The sequence below is a fragment of the Lissotriton helveticus genome, chromosome 1_2 (assembly GCF_964261635.1).
Source record: "Lissotriton helveticus chromosome 1_2, aLisHel1.1, whole genome shotgun sequence".
NCBI classification, from domain to species: domain Eukaryota; kingdom Metazoa; phylum Chordata; class Amphibia; order Caudata; family Salamandridae; genus Lissotriton; species Lissotriton helveticus.
In genome coordinates, this window is record NC_136058.1 from 4,074,258 (window position 1) to 4,093,570 (window position 19,313).

At 49.5% G+C, this 19,313-nt stretch overlaps 1 protein-coding gene across 1 annotated transcript in view; it reads left to right on the forward strand.

The window, feature by feature from the left end:
- The window catches only part of AKNAD1 (AKNA domain containing 1), a 443,510-nt gene that overhangs the window by 323,295 nt on the left and 100,902 nt on the right, over window positions 1-19,313 (forward strand). The window lies entirely within an intron of this gene.

A 19,313-nucleotide genomic window follows, 5' to 3' on the forward strand; every position in this document is an offset into this window, starting at 1 on the left:
TTGGATCCTTCTTTCGAGGCCTGTTGTTTATCCGTATTTGATGGCAGTGGGGTCAGACAAAAAATATTCTGGGGGCTGGGAAGAGAAATCAATCTGAAACCATGTATCTCCTATCTCTAGTACCCATTGGTCCGAGATAGAGTTCCTCTAGACATCCAGAAAATAAGAGATTTGACTACCTACTTGTAATTCATTTTTGTCTAGATTGTCAGAATTTGGCCAGGGGCTATGTTGAGGAGCCTGGTTGTAGAGATTGGGGACTTTTCTGGAGGAGGAACTACTTGGCTGCATCGCCTCCCCGAAAGGGCTGACTTGCTCTTCTATAAAAGGATAGAGCAAATGTTCTTCTTGCACCCAAAAATATTCCTCTGAATAGCTTGGCGGGGACCAACAGCTTTCGGTCCTCAGCATATTGCTTGATCATCTCCTCAAGGTGAGATCCAAACAATTTAGATCCTGAGAAGAGAATTTTCATTATTAGTGCCTTCTGTAATGTCTCCACCTTCCAGGAACTGAGCCGCATTTGTCCTCTTGCTGCTACAGATGAACCAGCTGAAGACGAGGCATATGAAATGTTGAATAAAAATCAAACCTGCTGCTCCATTAGTGGTTGGTGCTGCAGCTACATGCCGCCCCGCTGCCTTGCCTCCCCGGGACTCATCCCCTTGCCAGCTGCCACGATATACTCAGGCACTGCTATCCTCACCCTGGACCTCCCCTACACCCCGATTGAATCGACTGAGTTGCTGATCCTTTAATTGGACCGTGCCCCCGGACTCGCTTGGATGCACGTCCTCCCTCCGCCTCTAAATCTAGTCCTCCAGACGCCGGCTCTCCGACCGGCGCTATAGGCACCCGAGACCCAGGGCGGTGGCTTTCTAGCACTCTACTTAATTGACAACCCTGTCCTGAAGACGATCCCTAGTAAAGAGGATCGAAACGCCGTCGACACCACAGCGCAACCCTTTGACGTATTTCTGCTGTTCGGCCCATGACAAAAAATGGATAATAATGAATGCGATTGATGTAATTTGTTATTCTTTTGAGCCACCACTGTAAATATATAGTCACCTTTTTTTTTTTTTTTGTAGAGCTTTATATAGCGCGAACTAGACCCGAACCGAATCAGGTATCAGAGCGCTTTACATAGTACAAGTTACGATTTTACATGAGGACACACACTTTCATTTTTAGGCACCGGGAGATTAAGTGATTTGCCCAGAATCGCCGCTCACACTGTTCACCTTGATCACTTGCGTCGTCACCTATGTCCACTTGTATATATCACTACACACCAAGTGCCTCCGGGTTGTCATATAATTTTTTCTATACAGTGCTGCCATAACTGTATATTCCTATGTAACTGTATGTGTCACTACCTGGTGAATAACAACCCTAAGACAAACCAATTGAGTCTCCTTGTCTCTTGTCTCTGTAATGCTTCCTACATACATGAATAACTGTCTTTGAATTGATACCTGTTGGGTATTGTTTTTTACGTATATTCTATACCCTATCCCGACTTGGTTTATGGGTCCCCACTCCTGTCTTGTTTCACTACTGCTCCATTAGTGCCAGCATTGGTGTCAAATCAGTACCATGTTCCATGAAGTCAGTCAATGATTTGAAATACTTCATGAACAACTGGATGGTATAGGAGGAGTATTCTGCTGCCCTGATAGAACTTTTGGCTGCTGCATAGATGCTGTTCACTGCCGTCTCAACCCTCTTATCTACTGGGTCCAACAGAGCGGCCTCTTCAGAGAATTTGGTATCCTGAAAAACAAGACCTGCCACCAGTGAATCCCCCCTTCACCATTGGCGGGATCTCCTCTCCAAAATTCTTTGTAGGATATCTGTAGTAGAAGTACCTTGGAAAAGAATTCTTGTCAATCTGCTTCTACTCAGATTCCTTCACTCTTCTGATAAATGCATGAAGGGGCTAATTATCTGCTCCCTTCTCCTGGCACTGAATGACGCCCTCCGTCTCATCTGGTTGTGATGACTCTGGAAATGCTTTATAAGTTATGTATGTTGTATGACCGCTTTCATCTCTGGGCCTTCCTCCTATCCATCCTAATCATCAGTAACCACCTCCAACTGTGGCTACTTACGATAGGTAGGTTTTTCTATTTCATGGAATACTGCAGTGACTGCAAACTGAATCTTTTTTTTGAATGGCAGCCATAGAGGTATGTGTTATTTAGGTAGCCCCACCATGCCACTTCCCATATTTGTATGCCTGCTACCACTTGATCTGTGAAACCCCATTGCTTTTATGACTTCTATTTCATTCCAGAATATATCTGATCTTGGCAGCTAAGTAATAATTAGTCAAGTTGGGTATGCCCAGACCCCCTCTTTAGGCGAGCAGCAGACTAGTCTTTTGGTCAACCTAGGTTTATTCTCAGTCCATATGAAACCCTAAATCAATTTTTGCAACTTAGGGAGCATATACAGTAGGGGTTGTATCAGAAGTGTTTGCAATACATACAATAATCTCGGGAGAACAGTCATCTTTACTGCCGTCTTAGCCATAAAAGGTCTCACATATGCCAGGACTAAATGTCCCTGTGCAATGTGTCCACAAGTTCGGTGTAATTAATTTAATTAATTAATGTAAATCTATTGGCTAAGATTGCTACTCTACCTATTTTATGAGACATGTATTTTCTGGGGAACCATTTGGATTTAAAGTGATCCCAGTATTTCATAATCAGGTAGGTTTCCTGAAGTAGGCAAATATCACAAATTAAAACTTTCAACATGTTAAGGATTGCTCGTTTCTTGGACAATTCATTAAGACCTCTATAACTAAGGTTACTATTTTAATAATTGTAATAATTTTAATAATCCCATAAACAAAATAATTTAATAAACAATAAATATTTTAATAATCTCCTTTTCTTAATTTATTAATCGAGCGCTTAAAAACTGAACAGACTTTTACTGTTCTGTGTGAGGAGGACTGTTGTAGCTTGTTGTTTTGCTTTGGTCATGGCTGTTACTGATGATGTATTTCCCTATATTTGAGGCTCAACTTCACCTTGAACATTGAGCAAACATGGCCCAAACTCCCTGCTTGTGGGAAAGGTGATCAGTTTCCAGTCATACTAAAAGTTTGGTAGCTCATCCATGGAATTTCCTCTTCTTTCCCTTCATTTTCATCTTTGAGGGCACGAGCGACAAATCTGGTAAAGGTTTTATATGTCTCTCTAGTATTTCTTGACTTGGTCTGTTTCTTCATTTGCCTTCATTGTGGTGGTACCCCTCTCCAGGCCTGCAATTCCTGCTAAGGTTTGATATCCCTTTCCTGTCTGCCTAATGTCAGTTTTTAATTTGTTCTGCCATTACAGGGGTTTCTTTCTAATTGGTGCTTCCAGGTCTGTAATTGAAACCAAAGAAGGCTTGGGTCTATATACTAACTGGCCTAGACCACTCTATGGGGCTCATTAGGATTGCGGATTTCCCGCATCCTCCGGGCCGGCGGAAGCCACCGCCGGCCCGGAGGATGCGGGAAAACCGCTGCGGACTGAAAAAGACCCCCCACCAGATTAGGATGGCTGGGGGATCGTTTTTCAGTCCGCAGCTTTTCCGCCGCGGTCGCCTTACGACCGCGGCGGAAAAGCAATAACATGGCTGGCGGTGTCTATCAGACACCGCCAGCCATATTATGATCGCGTAGAAAGTATGCTTTTCCACGGCGGCTTTCCCGCCGTGGAAAAGCATACGGAGATTGCCTTCGGGGGCCCGTTGCGGGCCCCCTGGGTGAAGTGGGGGGTGGGGGGTGCACATGGGGGGTACCTATGGTACCCCCCTGCATTTGCGTGAATAAAGCGGCAGGCACCGCGCGGTGCCTGCCGCTTTGTGCACGCAAATGCTGTGCATGCATTTTTAAAATTGCGGCGGGTGCAGCTTGAAGCTCCACCCGCCGCAATGTTAAAAATAGAGGATGTGACCGCCACCCTGGCGGTCACATCCTAATCTGTATGGAGGGACCGCCGCTGCCCCTGCGGACGGTCCCTCCTACTCTATGGTGGCGGACGGACTCAAGTCCGTCCGCCATCATAATCGGCCCCTAAATTAGGAAAACAACAAATGGCCAGATAGATTATTTAAAGAACTAGATTGAACCTCACTTAGCCTAAAAAATCCTAAGCGGGCACACTTTTCATTCAGTAGTTTTTTACTTATTTCATGTTTTTTAAATAAAGCATTCACATATGTCCGAGCATCAAAACCTTTTCAATAGCAAAGTTCACATGAAATACAATAATCACAACACATTTATTACACACATTATAAATGAGACATATTTACAGTAACACCATATATATGAAAAAACACACAAACAGAGGATGCCTCTGTTCAATAAATGCATAGGGCACCAGTCCTGATATCAAAACAAACAGAAATTCAGGAGGCAGGAATTAATACGAACATCCCTGTGACAACTATGATCCCACCGGGGTAAAATTCATCTGGAAGGACCGGGTACCTCCAAACTGCAATTAATTGAGGACACAACTACCGCGAGCTGTAGAATCCTAGTGCCCTTGAGTGAAGCAAAACAGTCGCTCCGTCAAGACCTCACATCAGTACAGGACAGTCTCCAGTCCAGGTCCTGAGGAACGCGTTGACTCTGTGTTGGAACGGGATTCAGGAAGGGCATGTCAGGACTGTAAATTAAGACATTGTTTACCTGAGAATTGACCCTTGGATGTATTGGTTTCCAGCACAGTCAAGCTAGTAGGCCAGCATAAAGCAGTGAATGGCCCCTTGCTTGTTGGTTTGATATCAGGACTGGTGCCCCATGCATTTATTGAACAGAGGCATCCTCTGTTTGTGTGTTTTTTCATATATATGGTGTTACTGTAAATATGTCTCATTTATAATGTGTGTAATAAATGTGTTGTGATTATTGTATTTCATGTGAACTTTGCTATTGAAAAGGTTTTGATGCTCGGACATATGTGAATGCTTTATTTAAAAAACATGAAATAAGTAAAAAACTACTGAATGAAAAGTGTGCCCGCTTAGGATTTTTTAGGCTAAGTGAGGTTCAATCTAGTTCTTTAAATAATCTATCTGGCCATTTGTTGTTTTCCTAATCCAGGTCTGACATTGGCATGTATTCTGGAGCAGGGAGGTTTCACTTTGTCTGTCTTTTGACTTTTTTCGACGATCTCTGTTGTGGCCTGGGCAAGGAGACCCAATTTGCTCTGCTTTGTTTGTCGTTTTCTTCATCTTGTGTCTCCAGCAGCAAGAGCTCCTTGATTCAGTCATGGAATGCCAATCTAATTTTACTTTCCCATTGGTAGGTTAGGTGAAAAGGCTGACCCAGATATAAGATATATTCTTCTTTCTGAGGTGATTTATTAGAGGTTTCGGGCTCTTTATTTTAGAGAGTCACCATTTCTTTGCGGCCTTCATGATGTTTTTTTTTTATTTAAAATATGTGGACTATTGCAATAATCTTGGGGTGGTTTGTTCTTGCTCCAGGAGGACTGCTGTTGTACATGTTTTCTATAGTTTTTTTTGTTGTTTTTTTTTTTGGTGTAAGACATTTATTGTTCTCAAAGAATTGTTACACTGCGTCATGCCAACAACCCGGAGGCAGGCCGCGATGTGCATAAGTGTCAAACAATAACAGGTCCCCTGCAAGGGATCTTCTAGCATATCTGATGGTGTCGTAACTGGAGATGCCTGTAAACATTCCTAAAAGTAGTTAAACATACAGTGCAACAGAAGCAAATCACATAGTCTCACATTTTCGTAGTTGGTGCCGCAAATAGTCAAGATCTCACATTCACTGGACATCGCCCCACCTTAGTGACGAGCACGGTGGCCATGGCTTATTGAGATATTAGTTCAGCATAGACAAATCCGCGGACACCTTTTCACCCAACCCCCCACAACAACTTGAGGGTAACAAAGAACTTTCGTGGTGCTTAGCGGAATCAGTAACCACATATCGTGACTGGCAAGCGCGGGGCCGTGAGTACGAGGCGCAGGCAATTGTTGAAGGATGGAAACATGTGGCAGGGGCAGTGTCAGGAGCATTTCAGGTATCCCCCGTGGGGCGGGGGGGGGGACAGATCAGGTAGTGGGTCGCGGGATCATTGAATGGGGCATAGTGTGAGGCCGGGCAGGCGCTAGGTGGATTACATCCAGGGTAGGGGCAGGGTGTTACGCAGCTCGGAGGCGCATCCGCTCAAGTAGCAAGCGACCTACCGGAGAAAGAGTGTACTCAGTCCAGGGACCTCAGCCCATGTCGTCAGATACACCCACGTCAGGGGAACCCTCGGAGTCAGCAGAGCCCGTTCTCTCTCTGGCCCACTGGAGGAATGGTTCCCAAATGTCTTTAGGCCTGGTAGCGGTGGGCATCGACTCCCAGTAATGCGTTAGTTGCGTTTGACCATAAGTCACGTCTTTAATCCACGCCGCGAACGCAGGTAAGGTCCTGCGGCCCCAGTTTATTGCCACCTGACGTTTCGCATAAAGGAGTAATAGCACGTGCAGTTTCCGGTCACAAGGCGCAGTGTCTCTCACATAACCTAACAGGCCCATGAGTGGAGTGGGCTCGTCAGTTCTGTGCAGTATTTGGTTAATTGCAGTGAAGACGGCCGACCAGTACTCATTTAATTCAGGGCAGTCCCATGCCACATGCAGGAAGGATGCATCCGCCCCACCATATTTCCAGCATGATGCATCCGCTCTGATGCCCATGCGATGTAACAGTGTCGGTGTGCGGTAGTACCTGTGCAGGAACTTAAAGTGGACCAGTCGCAACCTATAATTCGGAGACAGTGCCGAGAGTTGTGCACAGCAGTAGTCCCAGGTGTCGTCAGTGAGGGGGTCGACCAGGTCGGCAGACCAAGCCTGTTTGGCCGCTGGTACAGTGATCGGGCCTGCTCTTGCATGCAGGTATAAAGTCTAGAGACCAGCTTCGCGGGGGACGGTCTCGACAGCAGATTATGGAGTGCATCTAGTCGTGGTGGCTCCTCAGGGAATTGGGGCCATAGCATTTTACATGACTCCCGGAGGGAGTGGTGAAGCAGTGCATCCGAGAAGGAGTCAGGTCGGCCGTCCTCTCGCACTGGCAACTCAGCGAATTTCCCATCAGGATAGAGATCAGCAAATGTCGTTACGCGTTTCCCTCGGAGCATGATGGAGTCACCCCTGGCGCATAGGCACGGCAGCATCGGGTTACCACGTAATGGGATTGATGGCGCGTAGAGCAAGGGGAGTTTCGCCCGGTTCCGCAGTTCGCGCCAAGACCAGCGGATCATTTCCACCGTGTCAATGTCTTTCGATGGGCGTGTAACCCCGCCATATAACGCCACCTGTAAAGGCGATGGGGCGACAACGGCCAGTTCCACCGCCACGTGTGGCTGGTATGGGGTGGGAAAGACCCAGAAATGTAGGAACTGCGCCTGTGCGCATAACGAGTATAGTTTTAGATCTGGCGCTCCTAGGCCACCTTGCCGTAGCGGGAGGGTCAGCAGGGCCCAGGAAGATCTAGCTTGGCCCCCGGCCCACACCAGGTTCAAAAGCAGTGATCTCGCGCGTGCATGGAAATGTGCAGTCATGGGTATCGGAACATTGACAAATAGATATAGAAATTTGGGGAGTACTACCATTTTCGCCAAGGCTATCCGTGCAACCAGGGAGAGGGGAAGCCTGTTCCAGATCTCTACTTTTCTCTCAAGCCAGTCCACCGCTCTTCCGAAATTCAGGGACCATATTTCCTGCATGTCCCGACTCACCCAGACACCCAGGTACTTTACCGCATCAGTTTCCCACCTCAGGGGATAGTCCGAGGGAGGTTGTGTAGTTGCGTCAGTTAGGGGGAATGCTACAGATTTTGACCAGTTGATTGAAATTCCAGCCAGACCCTCAAAACGCACGAATTCTCGGAGCAGTGGGTTCATGTTGTCAGCGGGATCTTGAACGTACAAAGTAACATCGTCTGCATACAAGGAGATCAGCAGACTCCGGGCGCTGAATCCTATCCCCCTCGCCGTGTGATGTTGACGAACCCTGGCCGCGAGCGGCTCCATGGCAATAGCGAAAAGGAGAGGAGACAGAGGACATCCTTGTCTTGTCCCCCTGGAGATGTTAAAGGGCTCGGACACCAGGCCATTCACACTCACCCGCGCTCTGGGTGCATCATATAGCAGTTTTATGAGCGTGATGAAGTTAAGACTAAACCCCATCCTTCCTAAGATTTTGAACAAGTAGGGCCACTCCAAGGAGTCAAAGGCTTTGGTGGCGTCGAGGAACACCACCGCAGCTTGAACAGACGGGTGTAGATAGAGTAAGATGGAAAAAAGAGTTCTGAGGTTGTGGGAAGTCGCGCGGCCCGGGACAAACCCGGATTGGTCAGGGAGAGCTATAATGGGTAATAACGGGTGTAGCTTGTCTGCGATGACCTTAGCAAAGATCTTAGCATCAACGTTAATGAGGGAGAGGGGACGGTAGGAGTCAAGTGCCATGCTGTCTTTGTCGGGTTTCAGGAGCGTGATGATTAGAGCTTCGCGCATCGAGTCAGGTAGTGAATTCAGCTCGAGGGCCTCAGCAAACAGCGAGTGCAGCTTCGGGGCCAATTCCTCCACATAAGTCTTATAAAAGGAAGTCATCAGCCCATCCGGGCCAGGCGCCTTGTTCGATGGCATGCTCTTAATAACCTGCGCTATATCTCGAACAGTAACTGGGAGGTCCATGTATTCCCTGTGATTATCATTGAACCAAACCAGGGCAATAGAATCAAGGAAGCCATCTAGGGAATCAGGGACTTCCGTCTGTTTAGCCTTGTAGAGGGATGAGTAAAAATCAGTGAAAGCCTTTAAGACTGCCTCTTGGCCCACTACCAGGGTGCCTGCGCTGTCGTGGATAGTGTGTATGTGATGTGTTTGTGATCGAGGGGTGATCAACCTGGCCAGGGTTCTGCTCGGCCTGTCTCCTTCCCCGTACCTGCGGGCTTCAGCTTGTTTACCCAGAAATTTTACTTCTCGTTGCGCCTCCTCATTGAATATGAGCAGTTTGGCTTTAAGGCTACTGGCTAGCTCTAGTGTCGGGTCTCGGCAGAAGGCCAGGTCTAACTCCCTCAGCTCCTGCTCTAACCATGACAGAGAACGGCGGATGTCGTGTAGTACCCCCGCTTGCCTGGCTATACACTGTCCCCGTATCACCGCCTTAAAGGCGTCCCACACAATAGCCTCCGTGGAGGCTGATCCTTCGTTATCCTGAAAGTAGTTCACAATGTCAGTTCGTATTTCCTCTGTGAACACCTGGTCTGTGAGGGCATGCGGGGGCAAGCGCCAAGAAAACGCCCTTGTCGTGCTGCCGGGAACGCTCAGCTCTAGTGCACAGGGGGCATGATCTGACAGCGACCTAGCTTGTATGTCGGCCCTCTCCACCCATGTCGCCACCTCAGGCGTCACCAACCAAAAGTCCAATCTAGACCAAGCAGCTTGATGGCATGTGATACAAGTACCCATTTTATCACCCGGGTGTCTAACTCTCCACACATGGGACAGCAATCCCTCAGCCATCACATCAAGTATTGCCTGTCTTGCTCTGACGTGCGTGGGCCTGGCCACACCTTTTCTGTCTAGCTCATCATTTAACACAACATTAAAATCCCCTCCGATCACAATCGAGCTACAGTCTAACAGTGTAATTTGTGCCCAGACATCTCGAAAAAATTCCGGGTCATCCACATTCGGACCATATAGAGCAGCCAGAACCAGAGGTTTACCCTGTAGTGAACCATGCAAAATAACAAAATGGCCCTCTTTATCAAGCACACATTTATGCTCCCTCCAATCCAGCCCTCTGCGCATAAGGACAGCTACTCCCCTAGCATAATTAGAATAAATGGCGGAGTACACCTGTGACCATCTAGAGTGCTTCAGCCTGGGCGACGGGGTCGCGTTAATATGAGTTTCTTGCAAGAAACATATGTTCACATTGTGTCTGGTCAGTACTCCATGCATCAATTTAGCTTTTTTGTAGTCCCCAAGCCCTCGAATGTTCCAGGTCCATAGCTTAACCCCCCCCATTCCAGCAATTCGGTCGAAGTATCTGAATGCCCTCCACTTGTAACCCCACCATTTTCTGAAAGCCCTCGCACCATACATCCAACAGCCCCTTACGCATCACACAAGTAAAGTTGTAATCTATTTTGCACCAGTTCAAAACAAAAAAAACAAACACCCAACCACCCTCTCCACCCCCCACCCACGCCAACCCCCCAATCAGGTTGCGATAAAACCCTTGTCGTGCTAAGACCAGCACTCCAATGAAGTAGAAACAAGAACAACGGGAAGTACCCCATGGGGGCGAGGTGCTCCCGGCTTACACCCCCGATTGCTCGGGGTGGCTGCACATCCAAGGAGTTCCGCAGCTCTCGAGAGATAGCCTGTCTCGCGAAGGTGCCCTCAATGAACCAATTTAGGAAACAGTAGTGACCTAGACTCGGGATCTCACTCGGTTTCAGGTCGTTCCCCAGACAGGGCAAAGAAGTCAGGCTGCTGGCAGCGAGCTACTCTAATGTCCAACGTACGTTAGGAGGCCAGGGCCGCCCACACAGGATCCAAAGAAGGGGGCGCTCGGCCAGCCAGTTTCGATGTATTCAATCATTGTCGCTCATCTGGTCAGCGCCCTCCTCCAGTCTCGGCGACTTGCGGCGAGCACCAGATCCACAAATGTGTTTTGCGAACTTCAGAGCAGATTTCGCGTCTGTGAAGAAGTGCGCTTCCTGCTCGTGTAGTACTTTCAATTTGGCCGGGTATAATAAGGAGTATGATACTCCAGCTTGCAGCAGCAGTTTCTTGGCCGGCATAAACTCCTTCCTGGCCGCCTGGACCATAGGGGTGAAGTCAGGATAGAATGAGAGATGATTCCCCCTGTGGGTGATCTTGCCTTTCTCCCGGGCCAGTCTCAGGATACGGTCTCGATCCTGGTAATTTAGTAATTTCGCCAAGATGGGTCGAGGAGTGGCCCCCGTCGGAGGTTTCTTGCCCATGGTTCTATGTGCCCTCTCTACCGTGAACACCTGGGAAAGGTCGGGGTCAAATAGCTCATGCAGGAGATCCAAAACAAATACCTCCATCTTCCCAGTGTTATCCGTTTCCGGAATGCCTGTGATTCGAATGTTGGATCTGCGGGAACGAGACTCCAAATCATCTGCCTTGGCTCGCATGAATTCCAGTTCGCGCTCAATATTAGTTATGTGTTGTTTAGTCTGTTGCTGGAACTCACTGCATTCCGTTTGCCTGTTTTCAAGTCGGTCCAGGCGCGTCTCATGTGTGTCCACCTTAGCTTTGACCGCTTCCAGCTGTGAGGCCATGGCATCTAGCTTGGAGACGATGCTTTTGAGACTAGAGCGGACCTCCATAATTAAGGCGCCAAAATCTATGTCCGGTGTAGGACTGCTGGAAGGGGGTGTCGCCGCCTCCTGATCAGCCGGGGTCTGTTTGGCCTTCTGTTTTTGCTCAAAAGTGAGCTTGGGCTGTCTCGCATCTCTGTTGCCTCCCATCCTGGACTAGGGGGCCACCACCTCGTTTGTTGCGTTTTTTCACCCCCACCTGCGCGCCGTGAAGTCCGCCACCAAGGATAGCCCAGCCCAGAACAAGGTCCAACCAAGTGTACTTGGGGGGATACGTTGAGTGTTAGATCAGGCGATCCTCATCAGCCTGTTTATTGGAGGGGTGCAGCTCTATTCAGTGGTCCCCAGGTCAGGGTGGACGGCGAATCTCCCATCAACAGGCTCCAGCCGAGCTCCGTGTAATCTGTGTCTGCGTCCCCCCAGTCTGCCCCGTATCCGATCCCAGGGTGCACTCACCAGGGGTGTGGCGTCCCCTCGCGTGGCCAGCAGGCTTCAGCAGTGCTGAGGGTCTCTGAGCAGGTACCAGTTTCTTACCGACCCAGCCGAGTGTTCAGGCTGCGGCGCTCCGCACTTCACCGCTTCACCAAGATGGCGGCCGCTCTGTCAGGTCGGCGTCCGCTCGTCTCGCGGGCCCAGGGTCACCGTCTATCCCCTCCGCCGGCCACGGATACCGCAACCTCAGCTCGGCAATCCGCAGCGGCGGGTCAGCAAGTGTCACGGGGGCTCCCGCAGCTCAGCCGTAGTCCAGCCGAGTAGGCCCGACAATCCCCGGGGCCCGGTGAGCAGCAGCCGCCGCCTCGGGCTCCACAGCAGTCGGCAGGTCGTGACGGCCAGGTCATCAGCGCCAGTACTCATGCGCCCAGTGCCAGCATGCCGCAGAAATACGACCGAGTGTGCCCCAGGTCATTCAGCGCTCGGCCATCCGCGATACAGGGTCCCTCCACAGCGTAGGTAGGATTATTTCAGGATTTTCAGCGTGCAGCCGGCGGAGCTCGCTCACAGAGCGGCCATTTCGCTGCTTGGTTAGCCACGCCCCCCCCCCCCGTTTTCTATAGTTTGATGTGGTCTATTTTATCCGGGTCTAGAAATTGCTTGAAGAGACTACAGACAAATTCTTCTATGTTAACCCCTCCATTCAAATAGATATTCCAACAATGCTAATGTTATCATGTATGGTTCTCTTTTCCAGGTTGTCTAGTTTTCCTTGGAATGCAATGTGTTGTTTATGGAATGTTAGGAGCTCTTGCTTAATGTATTCTTGTTCCTCTTCACTAATGTCTTTGTGCTCTTCCAGTGTTAAAAGTCAGTTCTGCTATGCCTTGAATTATATCTTCTTGGAGTCATGAAACCAGGGACTTTACGTATTGGTGTGTTACTGGGTCTTCTGTACTGCCTGGCTGTTTTGGTTTTTGAACACCCTATCACCTCATTCTTTTTTAACAGTTCTTGACCTGTCTGGTGGGGCCTCGCCCACAACACTTCACTGCTGTTTCCTTATTTCTACTTAGCGAGAGTTACAGTAGTTCCCCAGCAGGATGAGCCCTAGGTGTATCTTCTTGTTTCAGGGGTGCATCTCAGTGTGTTGCGCCTTTTGGATTGGATGGTGATGAAATGTGGCCTCTCATCTATTGGAATATTCTTTACGGCTTCAGTGTAACCCTGTCGCATGACAGTATTCGTGGGCTTGCGAAGAAGCCAAAATAGGATGTTTGCTACTGACGGGGTCTCAGGGCCCAGAATTGGGGCATGAAAGAATGCTGTGGAGAGGGGAGAAAGCTGTATATGACAGTTAGTCTCCCCAGCTGCTTTACTCAATGATCTCCAGCATTTTTCTTTTATGGAGGGGGCAGGAGGGGTACTTGTGTTTGTTTACTGTTTATCACTGCTGCTTTGTGTGAGTGATTGTCTGTATTGCTAGATCATTGGATTTGCACTGCACTGACTGTTTATATTTGCCCACCATGCATCCTCATCATCTCAGCTGTTACTCACCCCGAGGAATCCATTGGGTTTTGGCTGTCTGCACTTCGCCAGGTCATTTTTGACTTCAGCAGGGTTCCTTACCTCCACAGCGCTTCTCAAACCCACTGTTCCCCTTGTACCTGCAACACCCTTTGGAGGGCAATAGTGAATTGGCCGCTTCTGCACCTGCCTCAAGGCATGCAGTACAGGCCTGTTTAGGCAAGCGAAAGAGGGAACTGCTCCCATGATTTTCCTCCTCAATGCCACTGCCAAATTCTTTAGTTTTCTCTGTCTCCGCGGTGCTCTTCTAAACCTGCATCTTTTTAAGCCTTTGCCATCATTTTGAGCTGACCCCTCACTGTCTGCTTGCTATCTTTCGTCTTCAGCTGCAATCCGATTTCCTGGCAGACTGGAAGCAGTGCTGTCATCTTCCCACCAACATCAGGATGATTTTTTCCCTTTTATTATATTGTGGCCTCAAAGGAAAATCAAACTCTGCAGCTCTGTAAGACTGAGGGGTAGGGCTGTTCCTATCACTCCACTATCATACCTGGATATCATGAACTGCTACTTTAAACATAACTGTAATGCCTCTGCTGTATCTGAATTTAAGATATTTTAGGTCTGGAGTGCACCTTTAATTGATCACATATATACAACCATACATTCCCAACCACTTAACAGGTCCTTGCTGACAGATTATTACTTAGGCAGCCCTGTGGACCTCTTAGGAGTCATTTCACTTTTTCATCAATGATTATTACTTTTAACAACATTTTACTTTTCTTCTTCAGTGCATTCTGTGATGGTCCTAGTTTTCAAACAAACACCCTTGATCAGGTTGAGCTTGGGCCAAGAATAAACCCAATCTGGGTATAAATGGAAATATCACCAACGTGGTCAAAAGTACTAGACAGTACACAGATGGGATACTGAGTAATCTTTACCAAATAATATGGAGCTTTTGATGACGTCCATTCAGGTATCTATCTGAAACATCTGAGGAAACATGAGATTCTTTCATTCAGCTTTTCATTGTTTCTAGGGCCCCTCTTCCCTCCCTTTCCTCCTGCATGCATGGAAGCAAACTGGAATATTAGGTTCCCTTCTACACTTCAGTGAATCAGTCATCACATACAAGAAACAGCCTTTCAGTCATCTCCTTATTCAAGCTGTCCTACCTGCAGGTATCTTGTACGAAAACAAACACAAGAAGATGATGGACGAAGCTCTGAAACTTTTCAGACACTCACCCACAGTCACAGATCTGGGTTGAATCCATCATCGTCCTTTCGCTCACTTCCCCACCCCAGTTCAAATCTAGCCATATGCAAATCAGTCTTGACCCTGTTCCTTATGGGAGCAGTCCAGCCCAAACTGCCAAGCCAGGTCTTCTCTGGACCACGAAACAAGCATCCTGGGACCGGTTTCGGGGTAACAACCCTCTTCAGCCAAGCTAGTTTGCTAGTTTTAACCCAGTGGCAAAGCGAGAAAGGGACCCACGTCTGGGCATTCCCTGCTGACTTAGTGCAAACAAAGCAAACACAATAAGATGATGGACGAAGCACTGAAACTTTTCAGACATTCACCCCCAGTCACAGATCTGGATTGAAATCATCATCGTTCTTTAGCTCACTATGCCACCCCAGTTCAGACCCAGCCATATGCAAATCAGTCTTAACCCTGATCCATATGGGAACAGTCCAGCCTGAACTGCCAAGCCATGTCTTCCCTAGACTGGAAACAAGCATCCTGGGGTCTGTTTCAGGGTAACACACCTCATCAGCCAGGCTAGCTTGAATCCAGTGGCAAAGTGAGCAAGGGACACACATCTGGGCATGCCCTGCCAACTTAGGGAAAACAAAACACACACAATAAGATGATGGATGGAGCACTGAAACTTTTCAGACGCTCACCACCAGTCACAGATCTGGGTTGAATCCATCATCGTTCTTTAGCTTAGTTCGCCACCCAAGTTCAGACCCAGCCATGTGCAAATCAGTCTTGACCCTGTTCCTTATGGGAACAGTCCAGCCCGAAACTGCCAAGCCAGGCCGTTCCTGTACCGGAAACAAGCATCCTGAGACCGGTTTCGAGGTAACACCCCATATCAGCCAGGCTAGCTTGAATCCAGTGGCAAAGTGAACGAGATTTCTCAGCGATGACTGCATTTACCAATTGACTGTGCGAATCCAGCAACATATCAAAGGTGAATAATCACCAGACCTCAAGTACAATAATGCCTGGGAAGAATATAAGGCACATGAGCACAGGATGTAAATATACGTCAGGTTCAGCCACCATGAACAAGACTACAAGGGTTGAAATGCGTAGGTGACATGCAAAATAGAATCAATGATTTTGAAGCCCCCTGGGAGTGCAGCATTGTACTTTGTTGCCTGTAGTGATATATTTATATAGATAAACAAGTTTAAACTTGTGCTTTTTTTTTTTAAACATGTTTTATTAAGATTGTACACAATGTGCAGATCCCTGTTCCCCAGAGATTACTGCAGGACAGTTAAGCTTCCAAAAATATAGTACAATCCAATTTTCTACTGAACTTATCAGTCAACAAATACAGAGGCAAATATAAACATTACCCCCCCAAACCACCCACCACCCAAACTCCCCCCTCCCCAGCCCCCACCCCCTTTTCGCACGGTCATCAACCTTCGTCTCCACTTCGGCACGCAAACTCTGAACCTACTGCATACTCTGATTATTAGCATCTCATCCCACACCCACCAGAGGGACCTGATACTCTGGAGACTTGAGCCACAGACCCCTATAATCTGCCCACCTTTTCCAAATTTTGAAGTGTTTCCGTGGGCAGCCCCTAGCAACAAATATCGGCCTCTCCAACCCCATGCAGAAATCGAGCCCCCTCTTCCAAGCCACCACCGTGGGAGCTCGCGTATCTTTCCAAGCTCTGGCCACATCCCTCTTGGCCAGGGTGAGGCCCAACAGAAGCAAATGTCTCTTATAAATATTCCCTCCTACCCCCTCCAAGACATGAAGGAGACCTAGCTGTGGTATACGGGGGAGTTCCCATCCAAGCACTTCAGACAGACAGTCCCACACCCCTTTCCAAAATCTAGTCAGCGCGGAACAGCTCCACACTGTATGCAGGATCGTCCCAACTGCCAGCCCACATCGTAGACAGTCCGGGGACAGTATCAGGCCCGCCCGCCAGAAGCGTTGTCTGGTAAAATAGACCCTATGGAGGTACTTGAACTGTATAAGCCGCAGGCGCATCGAGATGGCGGCACCCCGGGGCCCGGCCAACGCCTCTCTCCAATCCTCCTCCTCCAAGGCACCCACATCCACCTCCCAGGACTCCCGCAGTTTCTGTAGTGAAGTGGAACAGTGTGTAACTAATGATTGATATATACGGGATATCTTTTTGGGCCCCAGGTCTCCCATAAATACCTTGGCCTCTAGGGGGCTAAACTCAGGGAGGGATTCCAACCCCACCAGAGACGGGGAGAGAGCATGGCGGAATTGAAGGTATTTGAAAAATTGAGTGCGGGGCATACCAAACTCCCGGCTGAGCTCCTGGAAGGACTTAAGGGTCACGCCCGATAGCACGTCCCCCAGAGTGGAGATTCTGATGCTGTCCCACCCTCCAAAGCCTTGTAACGCGGCTAGGTCAGGAAGTCGACCATTGCGCCAGAGGGGAGTTTCACCTGTCAAAGTGTGCCACCAGCCCATACGCCGCAGGGCTTGCCTCCAGATCTGAAACACCAGTTGTGTGCCGGGCGGCAGCGTCTTTCGTATTTGCACCGCATAGAGGATAGTGTGGAGCGAGTGGGCACCCATTAGGAGGCGCTCCAAAGCGTAGGCCGGGTCTCTCCTATCCCCATACCACCAATCATTTAGAACGAGCAGATGGGATGCCTGGTAGTAGGAGAGGATGTCAGATGTCGCTAAACCACCACAATAGGTGGAGAGGAAGCACGTGCGCACTGCGACCCGTACTGCGCCACCTGTCCATAGGAACTGCCCGAGCACCGCATTGACCTGCCTAAACCACTGAGAGGGTATCGGGTAAGGGTGATTCTGCAATTGGTACAGCAGTCTAGGGAGGGCCACCATTTTAAAAATGGCCGACCTATCGTATATGGTCAATGGCATGCGGGACCATGTTTTTATATCAGCTCTGGCCCACTCCAACACCGGCACGACATTCCGTTCCCAGGAGATCACCGGAACATCGGATATGAACACGCCCAGGTATTTAATGCCTCCCACCGCTACCTGTAGCGCTGACGCCCAATCCACTGCTGGGGGACACCCCCCCCCAGTACCCATAGGGTGGATTTGCGGTGGTTCATGTAGAGTCCCGACGTCTCGCCAAAGATCTGCATGATTTCCATGATGCGTGGTCCTGACCTGTCGATGTCTGTTAGAAAAAATAATAAGTCGTCCGCATATAACGCTATTCTATCAGGCAGGTCCCGATCCCACTCGAATCCCCGTAGTTGCGCGTCCATGCGCACCCACACGGCCAACGGCTCCATGGCCAGGGCAAAAAGGTAGGGCGAGAGGGGACAACCATGTCGGGTGCCCCTCCCGATGGCGAATCTAGAGGAGGCGACCCCTGCCACCCTAACCGAGGCCATCAAGTCGGTATACAGTAGCCAGATGTACGAAAGGAAGCGAGGACCCAGAATCAGTCGCGACAGGAGGGCAAATAAATAAATCCAACTCAGCGAGTCAAATGCCCTGTCCATGTCGGCCAACAGGAGCGCCGCTGGCACCCCGGTTTTCTGGACTGCTGCCACTGCCACATGTGCTCTTCGTATGTTATGCCTGGTTGCCCTCTGGGGCACAAAGCCGGCCTGGTCTGGGTGAACAAGGTCTGCCACGTGGGGCAGGAGACGATTGGCCAATGCCTTGGCGAGAATCTTTGCTTCACCATTTAAAAGAGAAATCGGGCGGTATGATGCATACTGCTCGGGGGAACGGCCAGCTTTATGGAAGACAACCACTTCCGCGTGTCTCCAGTCGGGTAGAAGGCTGCCCCGCTCTCGTGCCTCCTCCACAGCCATTCTATAATGAGTCCCTAGCTGTAGGTGATATTTCCTATAGAATTCACTGGGAAACCCGTTGGGCCCGGGCGCTTTACCAGTGTTAAGTTCGCCCAGTGCAGTACCCAGTTCCTCCTCTGTTAAGGGGAGGTCCAGACGGTCCCGCACCTCGTCCGAGACCAAACGCGGTGGCATGTCACCTGGAATTTATCCACAACGTCGGCCGGGAGACATTCATTCGAAGAGTACAGGCTGGCATAGTAAGAGGCAAACCCCTCCGCCAAAGCCGTGGGATCCGTGACCGGGGTTCCCTCAGCGTCTAAGATTCGAGGCAGGGTCTGGGCCTGGAATGTACCCTGGCAGAGCCGGTGGAGCATTGTCCTGGACTTGTCTCCCCATTGGTAAATCCGGCTGCGGGTGGCCAGCCATATCTGTTTGGCTTCATCCATCAACATGGACGCATAGGATTGCTGCGCTAAAAGAAGCTGGCCTGCCGCTCACGGCCCACCCTCCGTGCTCCCAAGGAGCTCTAATGCTGTAATGTCGGCCTCTGCCCGAACCAGGTTCTCCCTACGTTTCTTCCGCGCCGCAGCGCACCATGCTATGTCTACTCCCCTGAGCACTGGATTCATTGCCTCCCACACTGTGCCAATCTCCGCTACGGTCCCTACATTTTCGGTCAGGAAGTGGGCAATGGCCTCGCCCATGTGCTTCTGATAATCTGGCTGCTGCAGGTGCCACACGGAAAGGCGCCACCTGAATGGCCGCCTCTCCTTGTCTAAACCAACATCCACTGTAATAGGGGAGTGGTCCGAGAGCCCCCGGGGCAGTATTTCTGCTGCCTCTACCCTATGTATCGCTGCACCTGGGACAAATAGGTAATCCAGCCTAGAAAAGGATTTATGGACCGCAGAGACGTAGGT